We start from the raw sequence: 23001 nt of genomic DNA on the forward strand, positions 1-23001 counted from the left end.
CTCGCCCCCCATCCCACCCCCCTCTCATGGACAACATGCTGCTGGTGGTGTGTCATTTCCACCAAAAGCCCACTTGATGGGCAAATAAAAATTGCAGCCTTGTAGTGCGATCACCCTGCTGTGAGAAAACAAAGATTTACTACACTTTGGAAATAAAATGCTACCTTCTTATATGAACTTGAAAGAACATTCTTTCAAACACTATAAAGCCTGAGTACATACCAATAGAAGACCAACTTGTCCTCTGCTGCTCGCCCCCCCATCCACCCCCCTCTCATGGACAACATGCTGCTGGTGGTGTGTCATTTCCACCAAAAGCCCACTTGATGGGCAAATAAAAATTGCAGCCTTGTAGTGCGTTCACCCTGCTGTGAGAAAACAAAGATTTACTACACTTTGGAAATAAAATGCTACATTCTTATATGTACTTGAAAGAACATTCTTTCAAACACTATAAAGCCTGAGTACATACCAATAGAAAAACAACTTGTCCTCTCCTGCTCGCCCCCCCATCCCACCCCCCTCTCGTGGACAACATGCTGCTGGTGGTGTGTCATTTCAACCAAAAGCCCACTTGATGGGAAAATAAAAATTGCAGCCTAGTAGTGCGATCACCCTGCAGTGAGAAAACAAAGATTTTTCTACACTTTGGAAATAAAATGCTACATTCTTATACGAACTTGAAAGAACATTCTTTCAAACACTATAAGGCCTGAGTACTTACCAATAGAAGAACATCTTGTCCTCTCCTGCTCGCCCCCCCATCCCACCCCCCTCTCATGGACAACATGCCGCTGGTGGTGTGTCATTTCCACCAAAAGCCCACTTGATGGGCAAATAAAAATTGCAGGCTTGTAGTGCAATCACCCTGCTGTGAGAAAACAAAGATTTACTACACTTTGGAAATAAAATGCTTCATTCTTATACGAACTTGAAAGAACATTCGTTCAAACACTATAAAGCCTTAGTACATACCAATAGAAGAACAACTTGTCCTCTTCTGCTCGCCCTCCCATCCCACCCCCCTCTCGTGGACAACATGCTGCTGGTTGTGTGTCATTTCCACCAAAAGCCCACTTGATGGGCAAATTAAAACTGCAGTCTTGTAGTGCGATCACCCTGCTATGAGAAAACAAAGATTTACTACACTTTGGAAATAAAATGCTACATTCTTATACGAACTTGAAAGAACATTCTTTCAAACACTATAAACCCAGAGAACATACCAATAGAAGAACAACTTGTCCTTTTACGCTCGCCCCCCCATCCCACCCCCCTCTCGTGAACAACATGGTGCTGGTGGTGTGTCATTTCCACCAAAAGCCCACTTGATGGGCAAATAAAAATTGCAGCCTTGTAGTGCCATCACCCTGCTGTGAGAAAACAAACATTTACTACACTTTGGAAATAAAATGCTACATTCTTATATGAACTCGAAAGAACATTCTTTCAAACACTATAAAGCCTGAGTACATACCAATAGAAGAACAACTTGTCCTCTCCTGCTCGCCCCCCCCATCCCACCCCCCTCTCATGGACAACATGCTGCTGGTGGTGTGTCATTTCCACCAAAAGCCCACTTGATGGCCAAATAAAAATTGCAGTCTTGTAGTGCGATCACCCTGCTGCGAGAGAACAAAGATTTACTACACTTTGGAAATAAAATGCTACATTCTTATATGAACTTAAAAGAACATTCTTTCAAACACTATAAAGCCTGAGTACATACCAATAGAAGAACAACTTGTCCTCTTCTGCTCGCCCTCCCATCCCACCCCCCTCTCGTGGACAACATGCTGCTGGTTGTGTGTCATTTCCACCAAAAGCCCACTTGATGGGCAAATAAAAATTGCAGCCTTGTAGTGCGATCACCCTGCTGAGAGAAAACAAAGATTTACTACACTTTGGAAATAAAATGCTACATTCTTATACGAACTTGAAAGAACATCCTTTCAACACTATAAAGCCTGAGTACCTACCAATAGAAGAACAACTTGTCCTCTCCTGCTCCCCCCCCTATACCACCCCCCTCTCGTGGACAACATGCTGCTGGTGGTGTGTCATTTCCACCCAAAGCCCACTTGATGGGCAAATAAAAATTGCAGCCTTGTAGTGCGATCACCCTGCAGTGAGAAAAAAAAGATTTTTCTACACTTTGGAAATAAAATGCTACATTCTTATACGAACTTGAAAGAACATCCTTTCAAACACTATAAAACCTGAGTACATATCAATAGAAGAACAACTTGTCCTCTCCTGATCGCCCCCCCCATCCCACCCCCCTCTCATGGACAACATGCTGCTGGTGGTTTGTCATTTCCTCCAAAAGCCCTCTTGATGGGCAAATAAAAATTGCAGCCTTGTAGTGCGATCACCCTGCTGTGAGAGAACAAAGATTTACTACACTTTGGAAATAAAATGCTACATTCCTATATGAACTTGAAAGAACATTCTTTCAAACACTATAAAGCCTGAGTACATACCAATAGAAGAACAACTTGTCCTCTCCTGCTCGCCCCCCCATCACACCCCCCTCTCGTGGACAACATGCTGCTGGTGGTGTGTCATTTCCACTAAAAGCCCACTTGATGGGAAAATAAAAATTGCAGCCTTGTAGTGCGATCACCCTGCAGTGAGAAAACAAAGATTTTTCTACACTTTGGAAATAAAATGCTACATTCTTATACGAACTTGAAAGAACATTCTTTCAAACACTATTAAGCCTGAGTACATACCAATAGAAGAACATCTTGTCCTCTCCTGCTCGCCCCCCCTTCCCACCCCCCTCTCATGGACAACACGCCGCTGGTGGTGTGTCATTTCCACCAAAAGCCCACTTGATGGGCAAATAAAAATTGCAGCCTTGTAGTGCGATCACCCTGCTGTGAGAAAACAAAGATTTACTAGACTTTGGAAGTAAAATGCTACATTCTTATACGAACTTGAAAGAACATTCTTTCAAACACTATAAAGCCTTTGGTCATACCAATAGAAGAACAACTTGTCCTCTTCTGCTCGCCCTCCCATCCCACCCCCCTCTCGTGGACAACAAGCTGCTGGTTGTGTGTCATTTCCACCAAAAGCCCACTTGATGGGCAAATAAAAATTGCAGTCTTGTAGTGCGATCACCCTGCTGTGAGAAAACAAACATTTACTACACTTTGGAAATAAAATGCTACATTCTTATATGAACTTGAAAGAACATTCTTTCAAACACTATAAAGCCTGAGTACATACCAATAGAAGAACAACTTGTCCTCTCCTGCTGGCCCCCCCATCCCACCCCCCTCTCATGGACAACATGCTGCTGGTGGTGTGTCATTTCCACCAAAAGCCCACTTGATGGGCAAATAAAAATTGCAGCCTTGTAGTGCGATCACCCTGCTGTGAGAAAACAAACATTTACTACACTTTGGAAATAAAATGCTACCTTCTTATATGAACTTGAAAGAACATTCTTTCAAACACTATAAAGCCTGAGTACATACCAATAGAAGAACAACTTCTCCTCTCCTGCTCGCCCCCCCATCCCACCCCCTCTCGTGGACAACATGCTGCTGGTGGTGTGTCATTTCCACCCAAAGCCCACTTGATGGGCAAATAAAAATTGCAGTCTTGTAGTGCGATCACCCTGCTGTGAGAAAACAAAGATTTACTACACTTTGGAAATCAAATGCTACATTCTTATATGAACTTGAAAGAACATTCTTTCAAACACTATAAAGCCTTAGTACATACCAATAGAAGAACAACTTGTCCTCTCCTGCTCGCCCCCCCATCCCACCCCCCTCTCGTGGACAACATGCTGCTGGTGGTGTGTCATTTCCACCAAAAGCCCACTTGATGGGCAAATAAAAATTGCAGCCTTGTAGTGCGATCACCCTGCTGTGAGAAAACAAAGATTTACTACACTTGGGAAATAAAATGCTACATTCTTATATGAACTTGAAAGAACATTCTTTCAAACACTATAAAGCCTGAGTACATACCAATTGAAGAACAACTTGTCCTCTCCTGCTCGCTCCCACATCCCACCCCCCTCTCATGGACTACATGCTGCTGGTGGTGTGTCATTTCCACCAAAAGCCCACTTGATGGGCAAATAAAAATTGCAGCCTTGTAGTGCGATCACCCTGCTGTGAGAAAACAAAGATTTACTACACTTTGGAAATAAAATGCTACATTCTTATATGAACTTGAAAGAACATTCTTTCAAACACTATAAAGCCTGAGTACATACCAATAGAAGAACAACTTGTCCTCTCCTGCTCGCCCCCCCATCCCACCCCCCTCTCGTGGACAACATGCTGGTGGTGGTGTCTCATTTCCACCAAAAGCCCACTTGATCGCCAAATAAAAATTGCAGTCTTGTAGTGCGATCACCCTGCTGCGAGAGAACAAAGATTTACTACACTTTGGAAATAAAATGCTACATTCTTATATGAACTTAAAAGAACATTCTTTCAAACACTATAAAGCCTTAGTACATACCAATAGAAGAACAACTTGTCCTCTTCTGCTCGCCCTCCCATCCCACCCCCCTCTCGTGGACAATATGCTGCTGGTTGTGTGTCATTTCCACCAAAAGCCCACTTGATGGGCAAATAAAAATTGCAGCCTTGTAGTGCGATCACCCTGCTGTGAGAAAACAAAGATTTACTACACTTTGGAAATAAAATGCTACATTCTTATACGAACTTGAAAGAACATTCTTTCAAACACTATAAAGCCTGAGTACCTACCAATAGAAGAACAACTTGTCCTCTCCTGCTCCCCCCCCCTATACCACCCCCCTCTCGTGGACAACATGCTGCTGTTGGTGTGTCATTTCCACCCAAAGCCCACTTGATGGGCAAATAAAAATTGCAGCCTTGTAGTGCGATCACCCTGCTGTGAGAAAACAAAGATTTACTACACATTGGAAATAAAATGCTACATTCTTATATGAACTTGAAAGAACATTCTTTCAAACACTATAAAGCCTTAGTACATACCAATAGAAGAACAACTTGTCCTCTCCTGCTCGCCCTCCCATCCCACCCCCCTCTCGTGGACAACATGCTGCTGGTGGTTTGTCATTTCCTCCAAAAGCCCTCTTGATGGGCAAATAAAAGTTGCAGCCTTGTAGTGCGATCACGCTGATGTGAGAGAACAAAGATTTACTACACTTTGGAAATAAAATGCTACATTCCTATATGAACTTGAAAGAACATTCTTTCAAACACTATAAAGCCTGAGTACATACCAATAGAAGAACAACTTGTCCTCTCCTGCTCGCCCCCCCATCACACCCCCCTCTCTTGGACAACATGCTGCTGGTGGTGTGTCATTTCCACTAAAAGCCCACTTGATGGGAAAATAAAAATTGCAGCCTTGTAGTGCGATCACCCTGCTGTGAGAGAACAAAAATTTACTACACTTTGGAAATAAAATGCTACATTCCTATATGAACTTGAAAGAACATTCTTTCAAACACTATAAAGCCTGAGTACATACCAATAGAAGAACAACTTGTCCTCTCCTGCTCGCCCCCCCATCACACCCCCCTCTCGTGGACAACATGCTGCTGGTGGTGTGTCATTTCCACTAAAAGCCCACTTGATGGGAAAATAAAAATTGCAGCCTTGTAGTGCGATCACCCTGCAGTGAGAAAACAAAGATTTTTCTACACTTTGGAAATAGAATGCTACATTCTTATACGAACTTGAAAGATCATTCTTTCAAACACTATAAAGACTGAGTACATACCAATAGAAGAACAACTTCTCCTCTCCTGCTCGCCCCCACATCCCACCCCCCTCTCGTGGACAACATGCTGCTGGTGGTGTGTCATTTCCAACAAAAGCCCACTTGATGGGCAAATAAAAATTGCAGCCTTGTAGTGCGATCACCCTGCTGTGAGAAAACAAAGATTTACTACACTTTGGAAATAAAATGCTACATTCTTATATCAACATGAAAGAACATTCTTTCAAACACTATAAAGCCTGAGTACATACCAATAGAAGAACAACTTGTCCTCTCCTTCTCGCCCCCCCATCCCACCCCCCTCTCATGGACAACATGCTGCTGGTGGTGTGTCATTTCCACCAAAAGCCCACTTGATGGGCAAATAAAAATTGCAGCCTTGTAGTGCGATCACCCTGCTGTGAGAAAACAAACATTTACTACACTTTGGAAATAAAATGCTACCTTCTTATATGAACTTGAAAGAACATTCTTTCAAACACTATAAAGCCTGAGTACATACCAATAGAAGAACAACTTCTCCTCTCCTGCTCGCCCCCCCATCCCACCCCCTCTCGTGGACAACATGCTGCTGGTGGTGTGTCATTTCCACCCAAAGCCCACTTGATGGGCAAATAAAAATTGCAGCCTTGTAGTGCGATCACCCTGCAGTGAGAAAAAAAAGATTTTTCTACACTTTGGAAATAAAATGCTACATTCTTATACGAACTTGAAAGAACATCCTTTCAAACACTATAAAACCTGAGTACATATCAATAGAACAACAACTTGTCCTCTCCTGATGGCCCCCCCCATCCCACCCCCCTCTCATGGACAACATGCTGCTGGTGGTGTGTCATTTCCACCAAAAGCCCACTTGATGGGCAAAAAAAAATTGCAGCCTTGTAGTGCGATCACCCTGCTGTGAGAAAACAAAGATTTACTACACTTTGGAAATCAAATGCTACATTCTTATATGAACTTGAAAGAACATTCTTACAAACACTATAAAGCCTGAGTACATACCAATAGAAGAACAACTTGTCCTCTCCTGCTCGCCCCCCCATCCCTACCCCCTCTCGTGGACAACATGCTGCTGGTGGTGTGTCATTTCCACTAAAAGCCCACTTTATGGGAAAATAAAAATTGCAGCCTTGTAGTGCGATCACCCTGCAGTGAGAAAACAAAGATTTTTCTACACTTTGGAAATAAAATGCTACATTCTTATATGAACTTGAAAGAACATTCTTTCAAACACTATAAAGCCTGAGTACATACCAATAGAAGAACAACTTCTCCTCTCCTGCTCGCCCCCCCATCCCACCCCCTCTCGTGGACAACATGCTGCTGGTGGTGTGTCATTTCCACCAAAAGCCCACTTGATGGGCAAATTAAAATTGCAGCCTTGTAGTGCGATCACCCTGCTGTGAGAAAACAAAGATTTACTAGACTTTGGAAATAAAATGCTACATTCTTATACGAACTTGAAAGAACATTCTTTCAAACACTATAAAGCCTTAGTACATACCAATAGAAGAACAACTTGTCCTCTTCTGCTCGCCCTCCCATCCCACCCCCCTCTCGTGGACAACATGCTGCTGGTTGTGTGTCATTTCCGCCAAAAGCCCACTTGATGGGCAAATAAAAATTGCAGTCTTGTAGTGCGATCACCCTGCTGTGAGAAAACAAAGATTTACTACACTTTGGAAATAGAATGCTACATTCTTATACGAACTTGAAAGATCATTCTTTCAAACACTATAAAGCTTGAGTACATACCAATAAAAGAACAACTTGTCCTCTCCTGCTCGCCCCCACATCCCACCCCCCTCTCGTGGACAACATGCTGCTGGTGGTGTGTCATTTCCAACAAAAGCCCACTTGATGGGCAAATAAAAATTGCAGCCTTGTAGTGCGATCACCCTGCTGCGAGAGAACAAAGATTTACTACACTTTGGAAATAAAATGCTACATTCTTATATGAACTTAAAAGAACATTCTTTCAAACACTATAAAGCCTTAGTACATACCAATAGAAGAACAACTTGTCCTCTTCTGCTCGCCCTCCCATCCCACCCCCCTCTCGTGGACAACATGCTGCTGGTTGTGTGTCATTTCCACCAAAAGCCCACTTGATGGGCAAATAAAAATTGCAGCCTTGTAGTGCGATCACCCTGCTGTGAGAAAACAAAGATTTACTACACTTTGGAAATAAAATGCTACATTCTTATACGAACTTGAAAGAACATTCTTTCATACACTATAAAGCCTGAGTACCTACCAATAGAAGAACAACTTGTCCTCTCCTGCTCCCCCCCCTATACCACCCCCCTCTCGTGGACAACATGCTGCTGGTGGTGTGTCATTTCCACCCATAGCCCACTTGATGGGCAAATAAAAATTGCAGCCTTGTAGTGCGATCACCCTGCAGTGAGAAAAAAAAGATTTTTCTACACTTTGGAAATAAAATGCTACATTCTTATACGAACTTGAAAGAACATCCTTTCAAACACTATAAAACCTGAGTACATATCAATAGAAGAACAACTTGTCCTCTCCTGATCGCCCCCCCCCCCCATTCCAACCCCCTCTCATGGACAACATGCTGCTGGTGGTGTGTCATTTCCACCAAAAGCCCACTTGATGGGCAAAAAAAAATTGCAGCCTTGTAGTGCGATCACCCAGCTGTGAGAAAACAAAGATTTACTACACATTGGAAATAAAATGCTACATTCTTATATGAACTTGAAAGAACATTCTTTCAAACACTATAAAGCCTTAGTACGTACCAATAGAAGAACAACTTGTCCTCTCCTGCTCGCCCTCCCATCCCACCCCCCTCTCGTGGACAACATGCTGCTTGTGGTTTGTCATTTCCTCCAAAAGCCCTCTTGATGGGCAAATAAAAATTGCAGCCTTGTAGTGCGATCACCCTGCTGTGAGAGAACAAAGATTTACTACACTTTGGAAATAAAATGCTACATTCCTATATGAACTTGAAAGAACATTCTTTCAAACACTATAAAGCCTGAGTACATACCAATTGAAGAACAACTTGTCCTCTCCTGCTCGCCCCCCCATCACACCCCCCTCTCGTGGACAACATGCTGCTGGTGGTGTGTCATTTCCACTAAAAGCCCACTTGATGGGAAAATAAAAATTGCAGCCTTGTAGTGCGATCACCCTGCAGTGAGAAAACAAAGATTTTTCTACACTTTGGAAATAAAATGCTACATTCTTATACGAACTTGAAAGAACATTCTTTCAAATACTATTAAGCCTGAGTACATACCAATAGAAGAACATCTTGTCCTCTCCTGCTTGCCCCCCCTTCCCACCCCCCTCTCATGGACAACATGCCGCTGGTGGTGTGTCATTTCCACCAAAAGCCCACTTGATGGGCAAATAAAAATTGCAGCCTTGTAGTGCGATCACCCTGCTGTGAGAAAACAAAGATTTACTAGACTTTGGAAATAAAATGCTACATTCTTAGACGAACTTGAAAGAACATTCTTTCAAACACTATAAAGCCTTTGGTCATACCAATAGAAGAACAACTTGTCCTCTTCTGCTCGCCCTCCCATCCCACCCCCCTCTCGTGGACAACATGCTGCTGGTTGTGTGTCATTTCCACCAAAAGCCCACTTGATGGGCAAATAAAAATTGCAGTCTTGTAGTGTGATCACCCTGCTGTGAGAAAACAAAGATTTACTACACTTTGGAAATAGAATGCTACATTCTTATACGAACTTGAAAGATCATTCTTTCAAACACTATAAAGACTGAGTACATACCAATAGAAGAACAACTTGTCCTCTCCTGCTCGCCCCCACATCCCACCCCTCTCTCGTGGACAACATGCTGCTGGTGGTGTGTCATTTCCAACAAAAGCCCACTTGATGGGCAAATAAAAATTGCAGCCTTGTAGTGCGATCACCCTGCTGTGAGAAAAGAAACATTTACTACACTTTGGAAATAAAATGCTACATTCTTATATGAACTTGAAAGACATTCTTTCAAACACTATAAAGCCTGAGTACATACCAATAGAAGAACAACTTGTCCTCTCCTGCTCGCCCCCCCATCCCACCCCCCTCTCATGGACAACATGCTGCTGGTGGTGTGTCATTTCCACCAAAAGCCCACTTGATGGGCAAATAAAAATTGCAGCCTTGTAGTGCGATCACCCTGCTGTGAGAAAACAAACATTTACTACACTTTGGAAATAAAATGCTACCTTCTTATATGAACTTGAAAAAACATTCTTTCAAACACTATAAAGCCTGAGTACATACCAATAGAAGAACAACTTCTCCTCTCCTGCTCGCCCCCCCATCCCACCCCCTCTCGTGGACAACATGCTGCTGGTGGTGTGTCATTTCCACCCAAAGCCCACTTGATGGGCAAATAAAAATTGCAGCCTTGTAGTGCGATCACCCTGCAGTGAGAAAACAAAGATTTTTCTACACTTAGGAAATAAAATGCTACATTCTTATACGAACTTGAAAGAAAATTCTTTCAAACACTATAAAGCCTGAGTACATACCAATAGAAGAACATCTTGTCCTCTCCTGCTCGCCCCCCCCTTCCCACCCACCTCTCATGGATAACATGCCGCTGGTGGTGTGTCATTTCCACCAAAAGCCCACTTGATGGGCAAATAAAAATTGCAGCCTTGTAGTGCGATCACCCTGCTGTGAGAAAACAAAGATTTACTAGACTTTGGAAATAAAATGCTACATTCTTATACGAACTTGAAAGAACATTCTTTCAAACACTATAAAGCCTTAGTACATACCAATAGAAGAACAACTTGACCTCTTCTGCTCGCCCTCCCATCCCACCCACCTCTCGTGGACAACATGCTGCTGGTTGTGTGTCATTTCCGCCAAAAGCCCATTTGATGGGCATATAAAAATTGCAGTCTTGTAGTGCGATCACCCTGCTGTGAGAAAACAAAGATTTACTACACTTTGGAAATAGAATGCTACATTCTTATACGAACTTGAAAGATCATTCTTTCAAACACTATAAAGCTTGAGTACATACCAATAAAAGAACAACTTGTCCTCTCCTGCTCGCCCCCACATCCCACCCCCCTCTCGTGGACAACATGCTGCTGGTGGTGTGTCATTTCCAACAAAAGCCACTTGATGGGCAAATAAAAATTGCAGCCTTGTAGTGCGATCACCCTGCTGTGAGAAAACAAACATTTACTACACTTTGGAAATAAAATGCTACATTCTTATATGAACTTGAAAGAACATTCTTTCAAACACTATAAAGCCTGAGTACATACCAATAGAAGAACAACTTGTCCTCTCCTGCTCGCCCCCCCATCCCACCCCCCTCTCATGGACAGCATGCTGCTGGTGGTGTGTCATTTCCACCAAAAGCCCACTTGATGGGCAAATAAAAATTGCAGCCTTGTAGTGCGATCACCCTGCTGTGAGAAAACAAACATTTACTACACTTTGGAAATAAAATGCTACCTTCTTATATGAACTTGAAAGAACATTCTTTCAAACACTATAAAGCCTGAGTACATACCAATAGAAGAACAACTTGGTCCTCTCCTGCTCGCCCCCCCATAACACCCCCTCTCATGGACAACATGCTGCTGGTGGTGTGTCATTTCCACCAGAAGCCCACTTGATGGGCAAATAAAAATTGCAGCCTTGTAGTGCGTTCACCCTGCTGTGAGAAAACAAAGTTTTACTACACTTTGGAAATAAAATGCTACATTCTTATATGTACTTGAAAGAACATTCTTTCAAACACTATAAAGCCTGAGTACATACCAATAGAAAAACACATTGTCCTCTCCTGCTCGCCCCCCCATCCCACCCCCCTCTCGTGGACAACATGCTGCTGGTGGTGTGTCAATTCCACCAAAAGCCCACTTGATGGGCAAATAAAAATTGCAGCCTTGTAGTGCGATCATCCTACTGTGAGAAAACAAAGATTTACTACACTTTGGAAATAAAATGCTACATTCTTATATGAACTTGAAAGAACATTCTTTCAAACACTATAAAGCCTGAGTACATACCAATAGAAGAACAACATGTCCTCTTACGCTCGCCCCCCCCCCCCCCCCCCTCTCCACACCTCCCTCTCGTGGACAACATGCTGCTGGTGGTGTGTCATTTCCACCAAAAGCCACTTGATGGGCAAATAAAAATTGCAGCCTTGTAGTGCTATCACCCTGCTGTGAGAAAACAAACATTTACTACACTTTGGAAATAAAATGCTACATTCTTATATGAACTTGAAAGAACATTCTTTCAAACACTATAAAGCCTGAGTACATAACAATAGAAGAACAACTTGTCCTCTCCTGCTCGCCCCCCATCCCACCCCCGTCTCATGGACAACATGCTGCTGGTGGTGTATCATTTCCACCAAAAGCCCACATGATGGGCAAATAAAAAGTACAGCCCTGTAGTGCGATCACCCTGCTGTGAGAAAACAAAGATTTACTACACTTTGGAAATAAAATGCTTCATTCTAATATGAACTTGAAGGAACATTCTTTCAAACACTATAAAGCCTGAGTACATACCAATAGAAGAACAACTTGTCCTCTCCTGCTCGCCCCCCCCATCCCACCCCTCTCTCGTGGACAACATGCTGCTGGTGGTGTGTCGTTTCCACCAAAAGCCCACTTGATGGGCAAATAAAAATTGCAGCCTTGTAGTGCGATCACCCTGCTGTGAGAAAACAAAGATTTACTACACTTTGGAAATTAAATGCTACATTCTTATATGAACTTGAAAGAACATTCTTTCAAACTCTATAAAGCCTGAGTACATACCATTAGAAGAACAACTTGTCCTCTCCTGCTCGTCCCCACATCCCACCCCCCTCTCGTGGACAACATGCTGCAGGTGGTGTGTCATTTCCACCAAAAGCCCACTTGATGGGCAAATAAAAATTGCAGCCTTGTAGTGCGATCACCCTGCTGTGAGAAAACAAAAATTTACTACACTTTGGAAGTAAAATGCTACATTCTTATATGAACTTGAAAGAACATTCTTTCAAACACTATAAAGCCTGAGTACATACCAATAGAAGAACAACTTGTCCTCTCCTGCTCGCCCCCCCCATCCCACCCCCCTCTCGTGGACAACATGCTGGTGGTGGTGTGTCATTTCCACCAAAAGCCCACTTGATGGGCAAATAAAAATTGCAGCCTTGTAGTGCGATCACCCTGCCTTGAGAGAACAAAGATTTACTACACTTTGGAAATAAAATGCTACATTCCTATATGAACTTGAAAGAACATTCTTTCAAACACTATAAAGCCTGAGTACATACCAATAGAAGAACAACTTGTCCTCTCCTGCTCGCCCCCCCATCCCACACCCCTCTCGTGGACAACATGCTGCTGGTGGTGTGACATTTCCACTAAAAGCCCACTTGATGGGAAAATAAAAATTGCAGCCTTGTAGTGCGATCACCCTACTGTGAGAAAACAAAGATTTACTACACTTTGGAAATAAAATGCTACATTCTTATATGAACTTGAAAGAACATTCTTTCAAACACTATAAAGCCTGAGTACATACCAATAGAAGAACAACATGTCCTCTTACGCTCGCCCCCCCCCCCTCTCCACACCCCCCTGTCATGGACAACATGCCGCTGGTGGTGTGTCATTTCCACCAAAAGCCCACTTGATGGGCAAATAAAAATTGCAGCCTTGTAGTGCGATCACCCTGCTGTGAGAAAACAAAGATTTACTAGACTTTGGAAATAAAATGCTACATTCTTATACGAACTTGAAAGAACATTCTTTCAAACACTATAAAGCCTTAGTACATACCAATAGAAGAACAACTTGTCCTCTTCTGCTCGCCCTCCCATCCCACCCCCCTCTCGTGGACCACATGCTGCTGGTTGTGTGTCATTTCCACTAAAAGCCCACTTGATGGGCAAATAAAAACTGCAGTCTTGTAGTGTGATCACCCTGCTGTGAGAAAACAAAGATTTACTACACTTTGGAAATAAAATGCTACATTCTTATACAAACTTGAAAGATCATTCTTTCAAACACTATAAAGCCTGAGTACATACCAATAGAAGAACAACTTGTCCTCTCCTGCTCCCCCCACATCCCACCCCCCTCTCGTGGACAACATGCTGCTGGTGGTGTGTCATTTCCACCAAAAGCCCACTTGATGGGCAAATAAAAATTGCAGCCTTGTAGTGCGATCATCCTGCTGTGAGAAAACAAACATTTACTACACTTTGGAATTAAAATGCTACATTCTTATATGAACTTGAAAGAACATTCTTTCAAACACTATAAAGCCTGAGTACATACCAATAGAAGAACAACTTGTCCTCTCCTGCTCGCCCCCCCATCTCACCCCCCTCTCATGGACAACATGCTGCTGGTGGTGTGTCATTTCCACCAAAAGCCCACTTGATGGGCAAATAAAAATTGCAGCCTTGTAGTGCGTTCACCCTGCTGTGAGAAAACAAAGATTTACTACACTTTGGAAATAAAATGCTACATTCTTATATGAACTTGAAAGAACATTCTTTCAAACACTATAAAGCCTGAGTACATACCAATAGGAGAACAACTTGTCCTCTCCTGCTCGCCCCCCCATCCCACCCCCCTCTCGTGGACAACATGCTGCTGGTGGTGTGTCATTTCCACCAAAAGCCCCCTTGATGGGCAAATAAAAATTGCAGCCTTGTAGTGCGATCACCCTGCTGTGAGAAAACAAAGATTTACTACACTTTGGAAATAAAATGCTACATTCTTATATGAACTAGAAAGAACATTCTTTCAAACACTATAAAGCCTGAGTACATACCAATAGAAGAACATCTTGTCCTCTCCTGCTCGTCCCCACCTCCCACCCCCCTCTCGTGGACAACATGCTGCTGGTGGTGTGTCATTTCCACCAAAAGCCCACTTGATGGGCAAATAAAAATTGCAGCCTTGTAGTGCGATCACCCTGCTGTAAGAAAACAAAAATTTACTACACTTTGGAAATAAAATGCTACATTCTTATATGAACTTGAAAGAACATTCTTTCAAACACTATAAAGCCTGAGTACATACCAATAGAAGAACAACTTCTCCTCTCCTGCTCGCCCCCCCCATCCCACCCCCCTCCCGTGGACAACATGCTGGTGGTGGTGTGTCATTTCCACCAAAAGCCCACTTGATGGGCAAATAAAAATTGCAGCCTTGTAGTGCGATCACCCTGCTGTGAGAGAATAAAGATTTACTACACTTTGGAAATAAAATGCAACATTCCTATATGAACTTGAAAGAACATTCTTTCAAACACTATAAAGCCTGAGTACATACAATAGAAGAACAACTTGTCCTCTCCTGCTCGCCCCCCCATCCCACCCCCCTCTCGTGGACAACATGCTGCTGGTGGTGTGTCATTTCCACTAAAAGCCCACTTGATGGGAAAATAAAAATTTCAGCCTTGTAGTGCGATCACCCTGCAGTGAGAAAACAAAGATTTTTCTACTCTTTGGAAATAAAATGCTACATTCTTATACGAACTTGAAAGAACATTCTTTCAAACACTATAAAGCTTGAGTACATACCAATAGAAAAACATCTTGTCCTCTCCTGCTCGCCCCCCCATCCCACCCCCCTCGCATGGACAACATGCCGCTGGTGGTGTGTCATTTCCACCAAAAGCCCACTTGATGGGCAAATAAAAATTGCAGCCTTGTAGTGCGATCACCCTGCTGTGAGAAAACAAAGATTTACTAGACTTTGGATATAAAATGCTACATTCTTATACGAACTTGAAAGAACATTCTTTCAAACACTATAAAGCCTTAGTACATACCAATAGAAGAACAACTTGTCCTCTTCTGCTCGCCCTCCCATCCCACCCCCCTCTCGTGGACAACATGCTGCTGGTTGTGTGTCATTTCCACTAAAAGCCCACTTGATGGGCAAATAAAAATTGCAGTCTTGTAGTGCGATCACCCTGCTGTGAGAAAACAAAGATTTACTACACTTTGGAAATAAAATGCTACATTCTTATACAAACTTGAAAGATCATTCTTTCAAACACTATAAAGCCTGAGTACATACCAATAGAAGAACAACTTGTCCTCTCCTGCTCCCCCCACATCCCACCCCCCTCTCGTGGACAACATGCTGCTGGTGGTGTGTCATTTCCACCAAAAGCCCACTTGATGGGCAAATAAAAATTGCAGCCTTGTAGTGCGATCACCCTGCTGTGAGAAAACAAACATTTACTACACTTTGGAATTAAAATGCTACATTCTTATATGAACTTGAAAGAACATTCTTTCAAACACTATAAAGCCTGAGTACATACCAATAGAAGAACAACTTGTCCTCTCCTGCTCGCCCCCCCATCTCACCCCCCTCTCATGGACAGCATGCTGCTGGTGGTGTGTCATTTCCACCAAAAGCCCACTTGATGGGCAAATAAAAATTGCAGCCTTGTAGTGCGTTCACCCTGCTGTGAGAAAACAAAGATTTACTACAGTTTGGAAATAAAATGCTACATTCTTATATGAACTTGAAAGAACATTCTTTCAAACACTATAAAGCCTGAGTACATACCAATAGGAGAACAACTTGTCCTCTCCTGCTCGCCCCCCCATCCCACCCCCCTCTCGTGGACAACATGCTGCTGGTGGTGTGTCATTTCCACCAAAAGCCCCCTTGATGGGCAAATAAAAATTGCAGCCTTGTAGTGCGATCACCCTGCTGTGAGAAAACAAAGATTTACTACACTTTGGAAATAAAATGCTACATTCTTATATGAACTAGAAAGAACATTCTTTCAAACACTATAAAGCCTGAGTACATACCAATAGAAGAACAACTTGTCCTCTTACGCTCGCCCCCCCCCCCCCCCCTCTCCACACCACCCACTCGTGGACAACATGCTGCTGGTGGTGTGTCATTTCCACCAGAAGCCCACTTGATGGGCAAATAAAAATTGCAGCCTTGTAGTGCGATCACCCTGCTGTGAGAAAACAAAGATTTACTACACTTTGGAAATAAAATGCTACATTCTTATATGAACTTGAAAGATTATTCTTTAAAACACTATAAAGCCTTAGTACATACCAATATAAGAACAACTTGTCCTCTTACGCTCGCCCCCCCCCCCCCCCCCCCACCCCACACCACCCTCTCTTGGACAACATGCTGCTGGTGGTGTGTCATTTCCACCAAAAGCCCACTTGATGGGCAAATAAAAATTGCAGCCTTGTAGTGCGATCACCCTGCTGTGAGAAAACAAAGATTTACTACACTTTTGAAATATAATGCTACATTCTTATATGAACTTGAAAGAATATTCTTTAAAACACTATAAAGCCTGAGTACATACCAATAGAAGAACAACTTGTCCTCTCCTGCTCGCCCCCCCATCCCTTCCCCCTCTCGTGGGCAACATGCTGCTGGTGGTGTGTCATTTCCAACAAAAGCCCACTTAATGGGCAAATGAAAATTGCAGCCTTGTAGTGCGATCACCCTGCTGTGAGAAAACAAAGATATACTACACTTTGGAAATAAAATGCTACATTCTTATATGAACTTGAAAGAACATTCTTTCAAACACTATAAAGCCTGAGTACATACCAATAGAAGAACAACTTGTACTCTCCTGCTCGCCCCCCCATCCCACCCCCCTCTCGTGGACAACATGCTGCTGGTGGTGTGTCATTTCCACCAAAAGCCCTCTTGATGGGCAAATAAAAATTGCAGCCTTGTAGTGCGATCACCCTGCTGTGAGATAACAAAGATTTACTTCACTTTGGAAATAAAATGCTACATTCTTATATGAACTTGAAAGAACATTCTTTCAAACACTATAAAGCCTGAGTACATACCAATAGAAGAACAACTTGTCCTCTTACGCTCACCCCCCCATCCCATCCACCTCTCGTGGACAACAAGCTGCTGGTGGTGTGTCATTTCCACCAAAAGCCCACTTGATAGGCAAATAAAAATTGCAGCCTTGTAGTGCGATCACCCTGCTGTGAGAAAACAAACATTTACTACACTTTGGAAATAAAATGCTACATTCTTATATGAACTTGAAAGAACATTCTTTCAAACACTATAAAGCCTAAGTACATACCAATAGAAAAACAACTTGTCCTCTCCTGCCCGTCCCCCCATCCCACCCCCCTCTCGTGGGCAACATGCTACAGGTGGTGTGTCATTTCCACCAAAAGCCCACTTGATGGGCAAATTAAAATTGCAGCCTTGTAGTGTGATCACCCTACTGTGAGAAAACAAAGATTTACTGCACTTTGGAAATAAAATGCTACATTCTTATATGAACTTGAAAGAACTTTCTTTCAAACACTATAAAGCCTGAGTACATACCAATAGAAAAACAACTTGTCCTCTCCTGCTCGCCCCCCCATCCCACCCCCCTCTCGTGGACAACATGCTGCTGGTGGTGTGTCATTTCCACCAAAAGCCCACTTGATGGGCAAATAAACATTGCAGCCTTGTAGTGTGACCACCCTGCTGTGAGAAAACAAAACTTTGGAAATAAAATGCTACCTTCTTATATGAACTTGAACGAACATTCTTTAAAACACTATAAATCCTGAGTACATACCAATAGAAGAACAACTTGTCCTCTCCTGCCCATCCCCCCATCCCACCCCCCTCTCGTGGACACCTGGCTGCTGGTGGTGTGTCATTTCCACCAAAAGCCCACTTGATGGGCAAATAAGAATTGCAGCCCTGTAGTGCGATTACCCTGCTGTGAGAAAACAAAGGTTTACCACACGTTGGAAATAAAATGCTACATTCTTATATGAACTTGAACGAACATTCTTTCAAATACTATAAATCCTGAGTACATACCAATAGAAGAACAACTTGTCCTCTCCTGCTCGCCCCCCCATCCCACCCCTCTCTCGTGGACAACATGCTGCTGGTGGTGTGTCATTTCCACCAAAAGCCCACTTGATGCGCAAATAAAAATTGCAGCCTTGTAGTGCGATCACCCTGCTGTGAGATAACAATGATTTACTTCACTTTGGAAATAAAATGCTACATTCTTATATGAACTTGAAAGAACATTCTTTCAAACACTATAAAGCCTGAGTACATACCAATAGAAGAACAACTTGTCCTCTTACGCTCACCCCCCCATCCCACCCCCCTCTCGTGGACAACATGCTGCTGGTGGTGTGTCATTTCCACCAAAAGCCCTCTTGATGGGCAAATAAAAATTGCAGCCTTGTAGTGCGATCACCCTGCTGTGAGATAACAAAGATTTACTTCACTTTGGAAATAAAATGCTACATTCTTATATGAACTTGAAAGAACATTCTTTCAAACACTATAAAGCCTGAGTACATACCAATAGAAGAACAACTTGTCCTCTTACGCTCACCCCCCCATCCCATCCACCTCTCGTGGACAACAAGCTGCTGGTGGTGTGTCATTTCCACCAAAAGCCCACTTGATGGGCAAATAAAAATTGCAGCCTTGTAGTGCGATCACCCTGCTGTGAGAAAACAAACATTTACTACACTTTGGAAATAAAATGCTACATTCTTATATGAACTTGAAAGAACATTCTTTCAAACACTATAAAGCCTGAGTACATACCAATAGAAGAACAACTTGTCGTCTCCGGCTCTCCCCCCCATGCCACCCCCCTCTCGTGGGCAACATGCTACGGGTGGTGTGTGATTTCCACCAAAAGCCCACTTGATGGGCAAATAAAAATTGCAGCCTTGTAGTGTGATCACCCTACTGTGAGAAAACAAAGATTTACTGCACTTTGGAAATAAAATGCTACATTCTTATATGAACTTGAAAGAACTTTCTTTCAAACACTATAAAGCCTGAGTACATACCAATAGAAAAACAACTTGTCCTCTCCTGCTCGCCCCCCCATCCTACCCCCCTCTCGTGGACAACATGCTGCTGGTGGTGTGTCATTTCCACCAAAAGCCCACTTGATGGGCACATAAAAATTGCAGCCTTGTAGTGTGACCACCCTGCTGTGAGAAAACAAAACTTTGGAAATAAAATGCTACATTCTTATATGAACTTGAACGAACATTCTTTAAAACACTATAAATCCTGAGTACATACCAATAGAAGAACAACTTGTCCTCTCCTGCCCGTCCCCCCATCCCACCCCCCTCTCGTGGACACCATGCTGCTGGTGGTGTGTCATTTCCACCAAAAGCCCACTTGATGGGCAAATAAGAATTGCAGCCTTGTAGTGCGATTACCCTGCTGTGAGAAAACAAAGGTTTACCACACGTTGGAAATAAAATGCTACATTCTTATATGAACTTGAACGAACATTCTTTCAAACACTTTAAATCCTGAGTACATACCAATAGAAGAACAACTTGTCCTCTCCTGCTCGCCCCCCCATCCCACCCCTCTCTCGTGGACAACATGCTGCTGGTCGTGTGTCATTTCCACCAAAAGCCCACTTGATGGGCAAATAAAAATTGCAGCCTTGTAGTGCGATCACCCTGCTGTGAGAAAACAAAGATTTACTTCACTTTAGAAATAAAATGCTACATTCTTATATGACTTGAAAGAACATTTTTTCAAACACTATAAAGCCTGAGTACATACCAATAGAAGAACAACTTGTCCTATCCTGCTCGCCCCCCCATCCCACCCACCTTTCGTGAACAACATGCTGCTGGTGGTGTGTCATTTCCACCAAAAGCCCACTTGTTGAACAAATAAAAATTGGTGCCTTGTAGTGTGATCACCCTGCTGTGAGAAAACAAAGATTTACTACACTTTGGAAATAAAATGCTACATTCTTATATGAACTTGAAAGAACATTCTTTCAAACACTATAAAGCCTGAGTACATACCAATAAAAGAACAACTTGTCCTCTTCTGCTTGCCCCCCCATCCCACCCCTCTCTCGTGGACGACATGCTGCGGGTGGTGTGTCATTTCCACCAAAAGCCCACTTGATGGGCAAATAAAAATTGCAGCCTTGTAGTGCGATCACCCTGCTGTGAGAAAACAAACATTTACTACACTTTGGAAATAAAATGCTACATTCTTATATGAACTTGAAAGTACATTCTTTCAAACACTATATATCCTGAGTACATACCAATAGAAGAGCAACTTGTCCTCTCCTCCTCGCCCCCCCATCCCACCCCCCTCTCGTGGACAACATGCTGCTGGTGGTGTGTCATTTCCACCAAAAGCCCACTTGATGGGCAAATAAAAATTGCAGCCTTGCAGTGCGATCACCCTGGTGTGAGAAAACAAAGATTTACTACACTTTGGAAATAAAATGCTACCTTTTTATATGAACTTGAAAGAACATTCTTTCAAACACTATAAAGCCTGAGTACATACCAATAGGCGAACAACTTGTCCTCTCCTTCTCGCCCCCCCATCCCACCCCCCTCTCGTGGACAACATGCTGCTGGTGGTGTGTCACTTCCACCAAAAGCCCACTTGATGGGCAAATAAAGATTGCAGCCTTGTAGTGCGATCACCCTGCTGTGAGAAAACTAACATTGACTACACTTTGGAAATAAAACGCTACATTCTTATATGAACTTGAAAGAACATTCTTTCAAACACTATAAATCCTGAGTACATACCAATAGAAGAACAACTTGTCCTCTCCTGCTCGCCCCCCCATCCCACCCCCTATCGTGGACAACATGCTGCTGGTGGTTTGTCATTTCCTCCAAAAGCCCACTTGATGGGCAAATAAAAATTGCAGCCTTGTAGTGCGATCACCCTGCTGTGAGAAAACAAAGATTTACTACACTTTGGAAATAAAATGCTACATTCTTATATGAACTTGAAAGAACATTCTTTCAAACACTATAAAGCCTGAGTACATACCAATAGAAGAACAACTTGTCCTCTCCTGCTCACGCCCCCATCCCACCCCCCTCTCGTGGACAACATGCTGCTGGTGGTGTGTCATTTCCACCAAAAGCCCACTTGATGGGCAAATAAAAATTGCAGCCTTGTAGTGCGATCACCCTGCTGTGAGAAAACAAAGATATACTACACTTTGGAAATAAAATGCTACATTCTTATATGAACTTGAAAGAACATTCTTTCAAACACTATAAAGCCTGAGTACATACCAATAGAAGAACAACTTGTCCTCTCCTGCTCGCCCCCCCATCCCACCCCCCTCTCGTGGACAACATGCTGCTGGTGGTGTGTCATTTCCACCAAAAGCCCACTTGATGGGCAAATAAAAATTGCAGCCTTGTAGTGCGATCACCCTGCTGTGAGAAAACAAAGATATACTACACTTTGGAAATAAAATGCTACATTCTTATATGAACTTGAAAGAACATTCTTTCAAACACTATAAAGCCTGAGTACATACCAATAGAAGAACAACTTGTCCTCTCCTGCTCGCCCCCCCATCCCACCCCCCTCTCGTGGACAACATGCTGCTGGTGGTGTGTCATTTCCACCAAAAGCCCACTTGATGGGCAAATAAAAATTGCAGCCTTGTAGTGCGATCACCCTGCTGTGAGAAAACAAAGATTTACTACACTTTGGAAATAAAATGCTACATTCTTATATGAACTTGAAAGAACATTCTTTCAAACACTATAAAGCCTGAGTACATACCAATAGAAGAACAACTTGTCCTCTTACGCTCACCCCCCCATCCCATCCCCCTCTCGTCGACAACAAGTCGCTGGTGGTGTGTCATTTCCACCAAAAGCCCACTTGATGGGCGAATAAAAATTGCAGCCTTGTAGTGCGATCACCCTGCTGTGAGAAAACAAAGATTTACTACACTTTGAAAATAAAATGCTACATTCTTATATGAACTTGAAAGAACATTCTTTCAAACACTATAAAGCCTGAGTACATACCAATAGGCGAACAACTTGTACTCTCCTTCTCGCCCCCCCATCCCACCCCCCTCTCGTGGACAACATGCTGCTGGTGGTGTGTCACTTCCACCAAAAGCCCACTTGATGGGCAAATAAAGATTGCAGCCTTGTAGTGCGATCACCCTGCTGTGAGAAAACTAACATTGACTACACTTTGGAAATAAAACGCTACATTCTTATATGAACTTGAAAGAACATTCTTTCAAACACTATAAATCCTGAGTACATACCAATAGAAGAACAACTTGTCCTCTGCTGCTCGCCCCCCCATCCCACCCCCTATCGCGGACAACATGCTGCTGGTGGTTTGTCATTTCCTCCAAAAGCCCACTTGATGGGCAAATAAAAATTGCAGCCTTGTAGTGCGATCACCCTGCTGTGAGAAAA

Source organism: Schistocerca serialis, chromosome 12 (assembly GCF_023864345.2).
Source record: "Schistocerca serialis cubense isolate TAMUIC-IGC-003099 chromosome 12, iqSchSeri2.2, whole genome shotgun sequence".
Lineage (NCBI taxonomy): Eukaryota > Metazoa > Arthropoda > Insecta > Orthoptera > Acrididae > Schistocerca > Schistocerca serialis.